This window comes from Bufo gargarizans, chromosome 4 (assembly GCF_014858855.1).
Source record: "Bufo gargarizans isolate SCDJY-AF-19 chromosome 4, ASM1485885v1, whole genome shotgun sequence".
Taxonomy (NCBI): domain Eukaryota; kingdom Metazoa; phylum Chordata; class Amphibia; order Anura; family Bufonidae; genus Bufo; species Bufo gargarizans.
The window spans coordinates 180,783,622-180,797,666 of NC_058083.1; positions in this window are offsets into that span (position 1 = coordinate 180,783,622).

The following is a 14,045-nucleotide window of genomic DNA, read 5'->3' on the forward strand; positions in this document are numbered from 1 at the left end:
ATCTCCTCATCATTACAGGCAGTTTTAAGGGTGTATTACATGGGCAGATTTTATGCCCAATGATTGCTAACAAGCGTTTGTATAAACGTTCATTAACGATCATCTTGCGGTGCAATACTGCCGCCGATTGCTCGATGAATGAGCTCGTTCATCAGGCAATCCAGATCTTTCCGCATGCAGCAGATCGTGCTGTCTAATTGCGATCTGCCACGGCAAACCACTGTACAGCATGGGGATAAGGGGACTAGGATATCGCTGCATGTAATAGCAGCGGTCTCCTCTGCTAGCGAACAGGCGATTGCCAGGGAGGAACGCTTCCCTCCCAACAGTCGTCTGCCTTATCAGGGTGTCTAATACACTCTTTAGAATGGCATATATCACCTCTGTGTATAGATAACACAGGTTCCTCCATTTACACAGGATCCACCATTCACATTCCCTTTAAAATTGCTTTTTTTTAACCAAAACACTCCCTTTAAGGCCTCTTGCACACGAACGTGTGCACCCCGTTGCCGTATTTCGGACCGCATTTGTGGATCCGCAATACACGGGTGCCGTTCCGTTGGCATTCCGCATCACGGATGTGGACCCATTCACTTCAATGGGTCCGCAAATCCGGAGATGTGGAATGGTGGGGAACGGAGCACGGAACGGAACCCTACAGAAGCACTACGTAGTGCTTCCGTGGGCTTTCGTCCCGTACTTCCGTTCCGCAAAAAGATAGAACATGTCCTATCTTTTTGCGGAACGTCCGGATCCGCTGCGGCTGCCCCACGACTGTGCTCGTGCATTGCGGCCTGCAGTTTGCGGGCCGCAGCATGACAACGGGGCGCACATGTTCGTGTGCAAGAGGCCTAAAGGGAATCTGCTTCCATTTTTTTGGTCTATTATCTGCAGTAATGCATGATTGCAATTTTTTGTTTACATATTGCGCCCGTTCTCCCACTGTCAGCACTCAACGCTGCGTTGTAAAACCCACTTCGGGCTGCTGGGTCATGCTAACATAATAGAGGGGACTCATGTGTGGATACACAGCAGTCCTGACAATGTATTTCATAGCAGTATTAAACCCTGACATCGGGGGAATGGTGGCAGAAATAAAATAAAAAATAATGATCTGGAGTCCTTATCTGTAGAGCTTCGAACCAAAATCGTGGTGGCAAATTTCCTTAAACCTCTTGGGGACACATGACATATCGGTACGTCATGATGTCCCGGTACTTAAGGACACATGACATACCGTACATCATGTGTAGTTCCGATCACCGCTGCACAGCGGGCGGTGATCGGAACTGGGTTTCTGCTCAAATCAATCAGCAGGCACTCTGGGACAATGCGCGGGGGGCTCCTGTGACATCACCTCTCAGGATCGCTTTTGATTGGCTACAGGCGGTTTAAATTATTGCAGCGCTCCTCTCCTCCTCCTTTCTGTGTCCGGTAGCGAGGAGAGTGGAGCCTGCATCGATCTCCAGAGCCAGCACCCCTATATCTACCCAGTACCCCCTTCTGACCCTCTACAGTGCCATCTGGCACTAAAAGGTATTTAGGGAAAGGTTAGGGACAGGTTAGGTTATGCAGGGATATTCAGGGAAAGTTTAGTGTAAGAAAAAAAATAATAGTTTTTTGTTAGATCACCCAAATCAGATGTCTGGGGTCCACAGACCCCCCAGGGGTGCTGCAGCCTTTTCTTTTTGTACGCTGACTGTGGCCGGCACTCTTAGCGTCCGGCCACTGTTAGCGCATCGCACACCCCATCGCCGATCAGCTTTGGACGGCTGATCAGCGAGTTAGAATTTTTTTCACATTTTTGGGCCTTTTTTTATTTTTTTATTTTTTTTCCGTTAGTTTTAGGGCAAAGTCCGCGAACACCCGTGCCCCCACACACACGCACTATAAATAATGATTTCCAGGCACACACGTACACACACACACTCCCCCATGGCCTGCCGGATGTTCTCAGCCGAGGAGGCATACGCCCAGCTTGCCTCCGACTCCGAGAGCCCCAGTGAGGACGAGGATGACCCCACTTTCCTTTTGTCATCCGCATCCTCCTCATCATCTAGAGATGATGATGAGCCCCCAAGGCGGCGGAGACACCACCAGGCGGAGCAAGGGGGCCGCCATGCTAGGGACCCTGTGGCCCACACTAGTACGAGAAGCTCTGGGGCTCGTACTATTTTTATGGCCCGCCAGTTAAGTCCACCGGAGCCCCCTACCGGTGAACTTGCATGGTGTACCCCAGAGCATTTTAAGCCTGCGATTCCTCATTTTGTTGGTCAACCGGGAATCAAGATTCCCACAGTGGGCTTCACTGAATATGACTATTTTAGTCTTTTTTTCAGTGACCACTTTTTGAATCTGATGGTGGAGCAAAGGAATGTGTTCACCCAACAGTTTATTGCTCAACACCTGGGCTCCTTTTTGGCTAGGGCCGGTGGCTGGACTCCGGTCAGTGCAGCCGAGATGAGGCCTTTTTTTTGGGCCTCGTGCTGCACATGAGCCTAGTCAAAAAACACAGTGTCCGGCATTACTGGAGTGGGGAGGACCTCTACCAGACCCCATTTTACAGTACGGCCATGACACGTGCCCGGTTTGAGGCCATCCGGAAATGCCTGCATTATGCAGATAATGCAGCATGTCCCCCCCAAGGTGATCCTGCCTATGACCGCCTGTACAAAATCAGGCCGGTCATCGATCTTGGGGCCAAATTTTTGGAGGCCTCTCATTGCTTTCAAGGGGAGATTCATTTTCCGCCAGTATGTTCCCTCTAAGCTGGCGAGGTATGGCATGAAGCTGCACAAACTTTGTGAGAGTACCTCAGGGTACACTTACAAGTTTCGTGTGTACGAAGGGCGAGATTCCCGTATTGAACCCCCAGAATGTCCCCCCACTCTGGAACTTGTGTGGGACCTTATGCACCCACAGCTAGATAAGGGTTACCACCTGTACGTGGATAATTTTTATACTAGTTGTTCCAGTCCCTCGCTGCCAGATCCACGTCCGCTTGTGGGACCGTGCGGAAAAATCAACTGTCCTGTCCACAATTCACGGTAACGGCATCACCCCTGTCCCTAAGCGAGGTACCGCGGCAACGGTCCTTAAGCCCGATTGTATCGTCGACTACAATGGGTATATGGGAGGAGTTTATCTCTCTGATCAAGTCCTCAAGCGATATAATGCCATGCGCAAAACCCAGGCGTGGTACAAAAAAGTTGCGGTCTACTTGGTACAGTTTGCTTTGTACAACTCTTTTGCGCTGTCCCGGAGCGCTGGCAACACAGGGAAATTCCTCCAGTTCTATGAGGAAGTCCTTAAGGCCCTGATCTTTTCTGACCGGGAAAGAGCAGGCCGGAGTACCTCGGGAAAACCAAAACGAACAAGTGGAAAATGGTATAAAAAGATATAAATTTATTGATAAAATACAAAGGATGGAGCTACTACAGGATTGCAAGAATACGGAGAAGCGCAGGGTCACAGACACCACAATACACCTTAGTGTCTATAGATAATGGCACATGGACAGGTACAATGATCAAGTACTAATATGCGTTCAAAAATGACCTAAATGGCCAAATATGGAAGCTCTACACAATACCTGTAGATGAATTTATACAAGTAACCCTGTTGAGTGCAGGGAAAAACACAGTGAGTCTACACATGGTATTGAAACCATGAAAAAGCAGACCATGGGAGTAAGAATACTCTAATGGGGATAACAATGTAGTCAATAAATACCATGGATAAATAAGGAGACTCACTATGGATGCGTGCAGAGGTCCCCAGCAGCAGTATGAACAGAGAAATACCGGCTTAGAACGTACCTGAAGACATGGTGGTGAATGGGCGTGAGGGCCCTGGGCGCACAACCTCGACGCGCGTTTCGCCCTACGGCTTCGTCAGGAGGTATTGAATGATGTGTGGACAGGGTATATATAAGGAGAGGTGGGTGGGTGAAGGGAAATTACCTCTATATGGTACACCTGTGGTCCCCATATCTGGGCGCGGAAGGCTCCATGATGCTAGACACCATCTCTCGGCGCATCCACGTCATCGCGCAAGCGCGAAAATATGATGTAATGGAGCGCGTCCAGATGGCGCCGCGCAGCGCATGCGCAGTCCGCGGCCCTGTGGAACGCAGGTGACCCGCAACCGGTAGTACGTGGGTAAGGAGACAGGAAGTGTTACAGTCATGTGACTGACTGCAACGGGGTGCCAGGGAGGACACTGGACGCATCCATACTGAGTCTCACACAACTTAAACTGAGCCTGAAAACGACAATTAGCATCATATGCACGTGATAAATAGATCAACCAATATAGTGCATAAAGTCAGCCGTGTGTGAGTAGGGGCGGGGCAGAGCACATCCATAAACAAATATTTGCTCTAGCCCGTCCACACTGACCACAGCCGAAACGACGAAAGTGCACAACGGACCATATAATTATGGCCCAAATATCATCTACCCTAAGATGACGTGTGAAACAAGAAGAAATAAATGACATAATGTGTTGTACATTGTATAAAAATATAAACATATATATATAGAAAATGTAAAAAATATATACAATATACACAATAATTTAATAATAAAAATTCATACATATTTTATGGTTGTAATCGGATGTTGATTGTGTATTCAGAATCCATGATCCAAACAACATAATTAAATAAGCCTACCCGTAGGTGAATAATCATGATTATTATATTTAGAATTAAATGGCCACCAGAGCATGAATAGATCCATGCATTAATAGATACAAAATCGATACATATTTCCTGATTCGATATCGAATACACAATCAACATCTATAATCCAAGCAACATGATTCAAAAAACATGATTCAAAAATCATAATTATAATTAAATGGTCATGATGCATATGATGAAAATTAAGAAAACCACAAAAAGATATAAAGCTTGAATGTAATATTTCATAGACAACAAATGGTGACCACCAATGAAAAAATGAATGTGATTATATGGTGAACAAATGAATTACATGTGCTGAGGCAGTGATATATCCAATCACCTGCCCCTGCAATTAGTGAGAGTCAAGGTTTGGGCGGTGGAAAGAAAGGTCGGCAACGCGGGCGGCAAAAAGGCCGCCGGCGGGGTCGACCGAAAAGTCACCCATCCAACAGAGGCCCAGACCTCTACAGTGGAAAACAGGAGGGGCCAGAAACGACCCAGTTGTGAAAGAGGAACGATCCAGGCCAGGCTAGGACTCAAAGGTATCCACATAATCAGAAGGCAATATAAACCTGCCAGCAGGATGAGAACCATGTTGCAACCCTGGATGTTAGGGCAATAGGATGGCTGTGCTGAGGGATGATGTCCTGCATGTGTCCGATGGTACAATATCCGGCATTGTACCGCATGACGATCGCATTCTCCCATGGTTGATGACGACCTCCCTTGCCACCGAACCCCACAAAGGAACTGGGTGTATGAGATCTCAAAAAGAAGGAAAACAAACATATAGTATTATAGTCATAAAGACATGTATTGACATCCAAAGATATATACCCTGTGATTAAAATTTGCGCGCTATTCATAGGAAGGAAGAAAAGCTACTAAACTCGTTGAGGCCATGGGGTGTGACGGTATCTAGGGTGACAATCCACTTGGTTTCCCTACGCAGCAATGCCAATTTGATGTTGCCGCCTCTGGATCCCAAGTGGATTCTGTCGATACCCCTAACTATTAGTCCCCCTGGGCCGGATCTGTCGAATTTGTGAAAATGTCTTGGGACTGCTTGTAGCGAGTCCCAGTCTTTTTCAGGTGTGCCTGCCGCTGCCCGAATCCTGCGAATGTGTTCCAAGACTCGAACCTTAAGTGCTCTTTTGGTCATACCAATATAAAACAAATTACAGGGGCAAGTGATCTGATATATCACTGCCTCAGTATTGCAATTTATATGGTGTACGATAGTGTAATTCTTTAAACCAGAAGAGTCGCAGAAGGCGGTAGACCGGATCATGTACTGACAAGCAGTACAGGATCCGCAGGAGAAAGAGCCCCAATTCGGGCCCTTACTCCCAAAAATACCGCCGGTAGGTTTGGGCACATAGTGACTCTTGGTAAGAATGTCGAGTAAATTGCGCGACCTTCTCCAAGTAATCTGGGGGTACGCCGGAAGGCTTACAGCCAGATCGCCATCAGTTTGCAGGACTGGCCAGTGCTTGCAAAGGATGTATTGTATAAACTTCCACTTGCTGTTAAAAGGGGTGATGAATCTCACACTAGTATCTTTTTTGATTTTTGGTTTCGACCTACTCACCAACAGAGAGTCTCTAGATGTTTTTTTGGCTCTCTCATAACCCCGCTGGATAGTGTTGAACTGGTATCCTCTTTCGAGAAATCGTTGTGTCAGGGCCGAGGCCTGCTGGTCGAAATGCTCTTCGCTGGAGCAAATCCTGCGAGTTCTCAGGAATTGCCCTGTAGGAATTGCCTGTATCGTGTTTGGATGGTGAGCAGAGGAGGCGTGGAGAAGGGCATTGACAGCTGTGGATTTCCTGAATAGATCGGTAGACAGATGTCCATCAGGACCTTTGATAATCATTATATCTAGAAATTCGACGTTTGTGAGGCTATATTTCCAGGTAAGTTTAATATTGCGGGTGTTTGTATTAAGACGAGCCAGGAAATCTTCTAGGGCAGGAATGGTATCATGTCATAAGGAGAATACATCGTCTATATACCTCGACCATAGGAGTGCGGCATCGTATCCAGGTGTTTCATGAACCAGCTCTCTCTCCCACAGCCCCAGGAACAAATTTGCATATGAGGGTGCACATGATGCCCCCATTGCTGTACCCTGGAGCTGTAGGAAGAGGCGGTCCTTAAAGAGAAAATAATTATGCGTCAATGTGAATTCTAATAACGCTAGGATAAATTCAATCAGATCGTTATCGTAGTCAGTCATGACTAAAAAGGATCTAGATGCTCGCACTCCCTGGTCGTGGTATATAGACGTGTATAACGATTCAATATCGCAAGTGACAAGAACCGCATCCTGATCGACATGAATACCATTCAATCGCCTCAGCATATCTGTCGTATCTTTTACAAAAGATGGGAGAATTTCCACACTCTTTTGGAGAAAGAAGTCAATAAACTTCCCTATGTTGGTACACAGACTACCGATCCCTGAGACGATCGGGCGTCCAGGCGGATGGGTGCGGTTCTTGTGCACCTTAGGGAGCAAATAAAGGGTTGGTTTGACGGGAAAGTCAACCCTCAACCCTTCCATCATTTTTAGGGTGATAATACCCTGGTCATAAGCATCCCTTAAGATGTCATCTAATTCTTTCTTGAAGATCAAGGTAGGATCTTTCTCAATTTTTCTATAACATTGTTTGTTATTCAACTGTCGAAAGGCTTCCTTTTCATACATCTGCACAGGCCATATCACGACGTTACCCCCTTTGTCAGCAGGTTTTATAACTACCTCTTTAAGATTTTGGAGTTCACGCAGTGCCCGTCTCTGTGGGCGTGTCAGATTGTCACCCCTAATATGTGGGTGATCAATATTAAGATCACGTTTAACAAGCTTCACAAAGACATCCACTGCGGGACATAATGTTTTAGGGGGAAACGTCTGCGAGCGCCTGTGCAGATGTATGGGGGATCTACTAGATGTAATTTCTACCTGGTCGTCCAGAAGGGATTCTAAGTCTCTAATCGCTTGCCTCTCAACTGGGGACAGGGAGGCAGTCGCTTCCTGACCACGATTGAAATATTTTTTGAAAAGTAATTTGCGGGCAAACAGTTCTAAATCTTTGACTACCTCAAAGTAGTCAAATCTACCAACTGGAGAAAATGATAAACCTTTTTGTAAGACCTCTTGTTGTACTGGGGTAAGATTAATAGTAGAAAGATTTATTACCTTTAGTTCTTTGCTCTCTTCCCTCGGCCATTCCCGTTCCAGTGTTTCCGCTTTTGTACTGGAGTGCGGAGGTTGTAACCTGCCCTGTCGGGATCTGGGCCGCGAGTAGTGGCCGGACGTCCTTCTAAAAAAGGCCCGCCACATTCTTCCTCGGATAAGGATGATACTAGGGACTGGGATCGTGAGCGGGATTCGGATCTGAGGTTCGTACGTTGCCACTTGAATACTTTGTTTTGCTGGTAGTCTCCCAGATCTCTCTGGAATTTTTTTGTTTTAATCGACTGGATTTCTTTTTCCCACTTAATTAAATCTTCCTCAAGACCTCTATCAAAGGTCTCCAAATCCTCCTTAGTCAACAGTTGGTGGATGTTGTCCTTGTGGCTGTCAATGTCCTTCTCCACAGCCTCCAAAGATCTCCGATCTGCCCCAATCAGCAGTTCAATTAAGGTTTGTGAACATTTTGTGAGAGTTTCCTCCCATTTTGCAATAAAAGAGGGATCCTCACCCTCCAAGGTTGGAAAAATCTGGATCCGAAGTCCCCGTGGTATAATATTTCTATTAAGGTAATTCTCTAGGGAGGCTTTATTCCACCACAACTTGGTACGTTTTTTAAGGGCCTCTCTGAACTTATGCTTTAATTCCTTGCTATCACATTTCTCCGCATCTTGCACTGTAGTGTCACCAAACACTGATCCCAATTGTGACATCCAATCTTTGTCACGTGATCGATAATCCATGTATGAGGAATTGCCTATAAATATATATTCAATACTATTAACCTACAAAAGGCCACCTGTCAACTAGACAGCTACAATTACCACTTGTATAACATCCAAGGTAAACCAAAACGAACAAGTGGAAAATGGTATAAAAAGATATAAATTTATTGATAAAATACAAAGGATGGAGCTACTACAGGATTGCAAGAATACGGAGAAGCGCAGGGTCACAGACACCACAATACACCTTAGTGTCTATAGATAATGACACATGGACAGGTACAATGATCAAGTACTAATATGCGTTCAAAAATGACCTAAATGGCCAAATATGGAAGCTCTACACAATACCTGTAGATGAATTTATACAAGTAACCCTGTTGAGTGCAGGGAAAAACACAGTGAGTCTACACATGGTATTGAAACCATGAAAAAGCAGACCATGGGAGTAAGAATACTCTAATGGGGATAACAATGTAGACAATAAATACCATGGATAAATAAGGAGACTCACTATGGATGCGTGCAGAGGTCCCCAGCAGCAGTATGAACAGAGAAATACCGGCTTAGAACGTACCTGAAGACATGGTGGTGAATGGGCGTGAGGGCCCTGGGCGCACAACCTCGACGCGCGTTTCGCCCTACGGCTTCGTCAGGAGGTATTGAATGATGTGTGGACAGGGTATATATAAGGAGAGGTGGGTGGGTGAAGGGAAATTACCTCTATATGGTACACCTGTGGTCCCCATATCTGGGCGCGGAAGGCTCCATGATGCTAGACGCCATCTCTCGGCGCATCCACGTCATCGCGCAAGCGCGAAAATATGACGTAATGGAGCGCGTCCAGATGGCCCAGCGCATGTGCAGTCCGCGGCCCTGTGGAACGCAGGTGACCCGCAACCGGTAGTGCGTGGGTAAGGAGACAGGAAGTGTTACAGTCATGTGACTGACTGCAACGGGGTGCCAGGGAGGACACTGGACGCATCCATACTGAGTCTCACACAACTTAAACTGAGCCTGAAAACGACAATTAGCATCATATGCACGTGATAAATAGATCAACCAATATAGTGCATAAAGTCAGCCGTGTGTGAGTAGGGGCGGGGCAGAGCACATCCATAAACAAATATTTGCTCTAGCCCGTCCACACTGACCACAGCCGAAACGACGAAAGTGCACAACGGACCATATAATTATGGCCCAAATATCATCTACCCTAAGATGACGTGTGAAACAAGAAGAAATAAATTACATAATGTGTTGTACATTGTATAAAAATATAAACATATATATAGAAAATGTAAAAAATATATACAATATACACAATAATTTAATAATAAAAATTCATACATATTTTATGGTTGTAATCGGATGTTGATTGTGTATTCAGAATCCATGATCCAAACAACATAATTAAATAAGCCTACCCGTAGGTGAATAATCATGATTATTATATTTAGAATTAAATGGCCACCAGAGCATGAATAGATCCATGCATTAATAGATACAAAATCGATACATATTTCCTGATTCGATATCGAATACACAATCAACATCTATAATCCAAGCAACATGATTCAAAAAACATGATTCAAAAATCATAATTATAATTAAATGGTCATGATGCATATGATGAAAATTAAGAAAACCACAAAAAGATATAAAGCTTGAATGTAATATTTCATAGACAACAAATGGTGACCACCAATGAAAAAATGAATGTGATTATATGGTGAACAAATGAATTACATGTGCTGAGGCAGTGATATATCCAATCACCTGCCCCTGCAATTAGTGAGAGTCAAGGTTTGGGCGGGGGACAGAAAGGTCGGCAACGCGGGCGGCAAAAAGGCCGCCGGCGGGGTCGACCGAAAAGTCACCCATCCAACAGAGGCCCAGACCTCTACAGTGGAAAACAGGAGGGGCCAGATTGTCCTTGGCTAACACTTTCCAGGTGTGGTCCTCCATACTGGAAAGAAGGGACGGACCCCCAAAAAGTGCAGAGTGTATCGCAGGAAGGGAATACGGAAGGACACCACTACTCAGTGTGACACGTGCCCCGATCATCCGGGCCTCTGCATTATTGGTTGCTTCAGGGAGTACCACACTTCCATGGGGTTCTAAATTTATAATCCCCCTTCCCCAATTTTAATTCCATTTAGCCACTGACAATTGGGGAAAAAGAACTATAGTTCTCAGACTTGAGACACTAAAACAAAAAAAATGTTTTTTTCAAAAATATTATTTTGAAAAACTAAAATAAATTAAAAAAGTAGACATATTAGGTATTGCAGCGTCTGTAAGAATCTGCTCTATAAAAATACCCCATGACCTAACCCCTCAGATGAACACGGTAAAAAAAAACGGTGCAAAAAAGGGTATTTTTTGTCACCTTAAATCACAAATAGTGTAATAGCAAGCGATCAAAAAGTCATATACCCCCCAAAATAGTGCCAATAAAACCGTCCTCTTATCCTGCAAAAAATGAGCCTCTACCTAAGATAATCGGCTAAAAACAAAAAAAAAATGACTCTTAGACTATGGAGATACTAAAATATTATTTTTTTGTTTATAAAAGGATAATATAGTGTAAAACCTAAATAAATAAATAAAAAGTAGACATATTAGGTATTGCCACTATATAAAAATACCCAATGATCTAACCCCTCAGATGAACACGGTCCAAAAAATAAAATTAAAACGGTGCCAAAACAGCTATTTTTGGGCACATTTTCCATTTTAAACTGTTTTTTCCAGTAACAAAGCAAGGGTTAACAGCCAAACAAAACTTAAAATGTATTACCCTGATTCTGCAGTTTACAGAAACACCCCATATGTGGTCATAAACTGCTGTATGACCAAACAGCAGGACGCAGAAGGAAAGGAACGCTGCATGCTTTCTGGAAGGCAGATTTTGATGGCCTTTATTTTGGCACCATGTCCCATTTGAAGAACCCCTGATGTATCCCTAGAGTAGAAACTCCATAAAAGTGACACCATCTAAGAAACTACACCCCTCAAGGTATTCAAAACTGATTTTACTAACTTTATTAACCCTTTAGGTGTTCCTTAACACTTTATGGCAAATGCAGATTAAATTTCGGCGCATCTTTCCCTCTACGCCCTACCATGTGCCCGTACAGCAGTTTGCGGCCACATATGGGGTGTTTCTGCAAACGACAGAATCGGGGCAATAAATACTGAGTTTTGTTTGGCTGCTAACCCTTGCTTTGTTACTGGGAAAAATTTATTAAAATGGAAAATTGCCCAAAAATTTTAATTCTGAAATTTCATCTCCATTTGCCAATAACTCTTGTGGAACACCTAAAGGGTTAACGATGTTTGTAAAATCAGTTTTGAATACCTTGAGGGGTGTAGTTTCTTAGATGCAGTCACTTTTATGGAATTTCTACTCTAGGGGTGCATCAGGGGGGCTTCAAATGGGACATGGTATAAAAAAAACAGTCCAGCAAAATCTGTCTTCCAAAAACCACACAGCACACCTTTCCCGCTACGCCTTACCATGTGCCCGTACAGTAGTTTACGGCCACATATAGGGTGTTTCTGCAAACTACAGAATAGGGGGAATAAATATTGAGTTTTGTTTGGCTGCTAACCCTTGCTTTGTTACTGGTAAAATTGGATTAAAATGGCAAATTAGCCAAAATATTGACATTCTAAAATTTCATCTCCATTTGCCAATAACTCTTGTGGAACACCTAAAGGGTTAACGACGTTTGTAAAAATCAGTTTTGAATACCTTGAGGGGTGTAGTTTCTTAGAGGGGGTCACTTTTATGGAGTTTCTACTCTAGGGGTGCATCAAGGGGCTTAAAATGGGACATGTTGTAAATCAGTGGTGCCCAACCATTTTTCGCCTGAGGGCCGCACTAGACTTGGTATAAATTTCGTGGGCCGGAACCAGGTAGCTTTGCCAGAAAGAAATGCAAACGCTGTGAGGGGGCACGTGTGAGCATTACTACTGTGAAGAGGGCACATATCTGGCATAACTACTGTGAGGGGGCACATATCTGGGCATAACTACTGTGAAGGGGCACATATCTGGGCATAACTACTGTGAGGGGGCACATATCTGGGCATAACTACTGTGAGGGGGCATGTGCGTGCATTACATCTGTGAAGAGGGCACATATCTTGGCATTATTACTGTGAGGGGGCACATATCTGGGCATAACTACTGTGAGGGGACACATATCAGGGTATAACTACTGTGAGGAGGGCACATATCAGGGCATAACTACTGTGAAGAGGGCACATATCAGGGCATAACTACTGTGAGGGGGCACAAGTGAGCATTACTACAGTGAAGAGGGCACATATCTGGCAGAACTACTGTGAGGGGGCACATATCAGGACATAACTACTGTGAGGGGGCACATATCAGGGCATAACTACTGTGAGGGGACACGAATGAGCATTACTACTGTGAAGAGGGCACATATCTGGCATAACTACTGTGAGGGGGCACATATCTGGGCATAACTACTGTGAATAGGGCACATATCTGGGCATAACTACTGTGAGGGGGCACATATCTGGGCATAACTACTGTGAGGGGGCATGTGCGAGCATAACATCTGTGAAGAGGGCACATATCTTGGCATTATTACTGTGAAGGGGCACATATCTGGGCATAACTACTGTGAGGGGGCATGTATGAGCATTACATCTGTGAAGAGGGCACATATGTTGGCATTATTACTGTGAGGGGGCACATATCTGGGCATAACTACTGTGAGGGGCATGTGTGAGCATTACGTCTGTGAAAAGGGCAAATATCTTGGCATTATTACTGTGAGGGGGCACATATCTGGGCATAACTACTGTGAGGGGGCATGTGTGAGCATTACTACTGTGAAGAGGGCACATATCTTGGCATTATTACTGGGAGGGGGCATGTGATGTATACATGTGTGTAATGTATGTAGTGCAGTATGTGGTGATCACACTGCACTACATACATTACACACATGTATACATCACATACTGCTCTGTCACCTTCATCTGCAGGTCTACCTTGATGCCTGGTCTTTAGGCTTCAGTCAGATCCTCCACCACCATGCTTGCGCCGTGTGCCCAACACCACCAGGAGCAGGCCCCACCTCCTTTCATCTCCCGCCGGCTTCTCCTACAGCAGGACGCTCTATCGCTCCAGTGCCCACCCAATCTTACCAATCAGGGGCATAGCTAGAAATCACTGGGCCCCATAGCAAAAACATTTATGACCCCCCCCTCCTGGATCTCCCACCTCCACATACCTATCAGACCTCCCACCCCTTCCAGAGCTCACACCCCAACATCCCCACACCCCTCCCTAGATCCCCCTCAGTGTCATCCACAGATCCCCCCTCAGTGTCATCCACAGATCCCCCCTCAATGTCATCCACAGATCCCCCTCAGTGTCATCCACAGATCCC